Raw genomic sequence first — 3492 nt, 5'->3', positions numbered from 1 at the left:
GACTTGTGAGCTATTATGCCCATTCTTTGGCAACGATCTGAATTCTGACAGATAAGGAGCAGCAGGAATTTGTGAATCGCCCTGAACAGACCTGACAGCTTCTATTTGTTAAAATATTCCCAATTCTGGGCTTTGGGGACTCAGCCAGCTCCGAGAGTTGGGAAATTTCAAACACAATTTGTAACCAGGAGCCACGATTTCGTGGCAGCACATTAACGTTGTCTCCTCAAGATGGTGAAAATCACTAATTCCATGTTTTCCGAGCTCTGTTTCCGTTGGTAGCAGAGCAAGAGCTGCTCAGATGAGATCTAAATGCTGTGAGTGCTCTTTTAGATGTCTCCAGGAACTGGTTTCTGCTCCTGGTTTGTGTTCACACTGTGAATATTTCCCATCCCTCCCGGATGAGTTTGAATTTCAATCCGCAGTTATAAATATTCGCAGTGCTGGTGACACAACACAGCTCCACATTAAAGGGGGTGTGAGGGAATAGCTACAAAATGGAGCTTTTTGCTCCTCAAATCTCCTCAGGCCCTGATTTGGGGGAATCAGGGATTATTAAATATTAGAATAATTATTATCAATATTATATACATTATCATTAAATGCATTCCCTGATTCTCTGATCTGTTTTTGGAAGTTCCAGAGCCCGTAAATTTGGTTTATCTCTTACACAACAGCCCGATCTCCCTCTCAGCCTCTCCTGTTTTTATCTGTGTGGCACCATCAGGAAGCTTTGTGCAGCCTGGCTATTCCTACTTGATATTCAGGACATGAGGCTCTACAAGAGGAAATGTCTTGATGTATCTGCTATTTTATTTTTAATGAAAACATTTCTTGCACTGAAAAAAAAAAGAGGTCACTGCACATCTCCGAGTACAAATTATTGCATATGCACAGGAGTTGGAAAAGCACTAGGATGGAGCTGGAGCACTGAATTCCCACTCAGCAGCACCTTTGGAAGATGCAAATAAGGCATAAGCAAGCAGCACACAAAAATCTCCTCCCTGGAGCAGCCCTGCTCCGCTGGGATTGTGCACCGGGAAACACAGTGAGGGAAACCTTCCTTTCCAAAAAGCTCTGTAGAGCTGTGAAACATCGCTGCTGGGCAAAGGGCTGCAGGCTCTGATCCACCAAACACCTGCCCTGGGAGGGTCTGAATGCAGGGAGTGTGGCAGGAGGAGCTGCAGAGCACAGAGGGATGGGCTGTGCTCCCCCAGCATCCCCTCGGGACATCATTTGCTCTGCACTCCATCCCTGCCTCTCCTCCTGCTGCTCGCTGAACCTCTTCTCTTTCCAAAAGAATGAGCAAAAAAATGGTGATTTGCTTTTTTTCCCCCACCCCCTAAATTATTTGTTCGAATTTCTTTGCAACCGAGGGGGAAAAATCCCCAGCTTTGTGTGCAGGGAAAATGCAACGCGGTTTGCAGGTGTTAATTTGGAGCTTCTGCTGGCGTTTTGGATTGCTGGGAGCAGGGAGGGGCTGGGGGTGACAGCGAGGGGATGTGGTGAGGAGCTGTCCTTGCCAGGGGCTGAGCTGTGTCACCACAGCTGGTGGTGTCACCACAACAGGGGATGCCTGCTGGTGTCACCCCGTGGTGACAAAGCCTGGATGAACCTGCAGCAGCTCCTCCATCCCTGCCTTCCCGGGCAGCAATCGTGGGGTCATCACTGCTGCAGGGGCAGCTTGGGGACAGCAGTGACACTGACACAGCACTGTGTCCCCTCCAGGGTCACACCCCATGGGACTGGCTGGGATCAGGGGCTCCAGGCTTTGCCCTGGGCTGCAGGGAAAGCCATGGAGATCTTCGGGCATCAAAGGCTTCATGGACAAGACCAGAGTGCCCAGAGAAGCGGTGGCTGACCCTGGATCCCTGGAGTGTCCAGGGCCAGGTTGGACACTGGGGCTTGGAGCAGCCTGGGATTCCAGAATCCCAGAATCCCAGAATCCCAAAATCACAGAATCACAGGATCACCAGGCTGGAGAGACCTCCAAGATCACCAAATCCACCCCACGCCCTAACACCACCTCAGCTAAACCATGGCACTGAGTGCCACATCCAATCTCTTTTTAAACACACCCAGAGATGGTGACTCCACCACCTCCCCAGGCAGATGATTCCAGAACTTTATCACTCATTCAGTAAAAAACTTTTTCCTAGCAGCCAATTAAATTTCCCTTGGCACAGCCTGAGACTGTGTCCTCTTGTTCTGTCAGCTGCTGCCTGGAAAAAGAGACCAAACCCCACCTGACTCCAACCACCCCTCAGGTAGCTGTAGAGAGTGACAAGGTCTCCTCTGAGTCTCCTTTTCTCCAGGCTAAACACCCCCAGCTCCCTCAGTCATTCCTCACAGGGTTTGTGTTCCAAGCCCCTCACCAGCCTTGCCACCCTCCTTGGGACAGTGCAAGGTGTCCCTGCCATGGCAGGAGTGGCACTGGATGGGATTTAAGGTTCCTTCCAGCTGAAACCACTCCACGAGTTGGTGATTTTGTGAAACCAAATATAAATTCCTGTTTCCTTCGGGGTAGCTCTGCCCCCGCAGCGGCTGCTGCAGCATCCCCACAAACCTGCTCAGCTGCAGCAACTGAGGCTCTGGGCACAGCAAGATGTGGAATTCAGCTGTTTGGAAGCACCCAGCGACGGGATCAGTTAAATTTATCCCGTGCCATCTGCAGCAGCACACGCCTGTGGGGGCACATGAGGTAATCCGGGATGTTGGAGTCCTGTGTCATCCTCTCAGCCTCTTTTCTTCACCACAATAAATAAATTAAAGGATAAAGAACGAGGCCACGTGCCCTGTAAAAAGCAAAATCTGATTCCACTTTCTGGGTGAAGGCTTTTCCATTTTGCACTGCCTGTCTGTGAGTTAATGAAGTGTTTGATGAGGCTCAGCCCTGCCGCTGTCCCTGCGCTCAGCAGCTCGGGGCTGTCAGACTCAGCAGCCACGGATCAGCTCTCCATTCCTTGGCATCATCTCCCTGGTCATCCCTGCCCTGAAAACTCCCTTCAGCAGAGCCAAATCCCCTGGGTGTCTCCTGGCTCTGTGCAGGATGTGGCTGCAGCTCGGCTGGGATCCCAAAGCTGCTGGTGTGGGGAGCCCTGAGCTCACAGAGGGTGCTGAGGGAGCAGCAGGGGGTGCTGAGGGTGCCCTGAGCTCACAGTGGGTGCTGAGGGAGCAGCAGTGCATGCAGAGGGTGCCCTGAGCTATGCTGAGGGTGCCCTGAGCTCACAGAAGGTTCTGAGGGTGCTCTGAGCTCACAGAGGGTGCTGAGGGAGCAGCAGGGGGTGCTCAGGGTGCCCTGAGCTATGCTGAGGGTGCTCTGAGCTCACAGTGGGTGCTGAGGGAGCTCTGAGCTATGCTGAGGATGCTCTGAGCTCACAGGGGGTGCTGAGGGTGTTCTGAGCTCACAGAAGGCTCTGAGGGTGCTCTCAGCTCTCAGGGGATGCTGAGTACAGTAGGTAGGTGCTCAGGGTGCCCTGAGCTCATGTGGGA

At 52.2% G+C, this 3492-nt stretch overlaps 1 long non-coding RNA gene across 1 annotated transcript; it reads right to left on the bottom strand.

Annotated features, from left to right (window-relative positions):
- Positions 1-795: 795 nt before the first annotated feature.
- On the bottom strand, positions 796-3149 carry LOC146435713 (uncharacterized). Its single transcript, XR_014852837.1, has 2 exons — positions 2567-3149; positions 796-1289 (listed from the first exon to the last, which is right to left on the bottom strand). It is a non-coding gene; the product is annotated as an uncharacterized LOC146435713 (long non-coding RNA).
- Between the last annotated feature and the right edge of the window lie 343 nt (positions 3150-3492).

The sequence above is a fragment of the Lichenostomus cassidix genome, chromosome 5, assembly GCF_008360975.1.
Source record: "Lichenostomus cassidix isolate B80296 chromosome 5, HeHo_3.0, whole genome shotgun sequence".
Classification (NCBI taxonomy): Eukaryota; Metazoa; Chordata; class Aves; order Passeriformes; family Meliphagidae; genus Lichenostomus; species Lichenostomus cassidix.
This window is presented reverse-complemented; position numbering and strand designations above follow the sequence as displayed.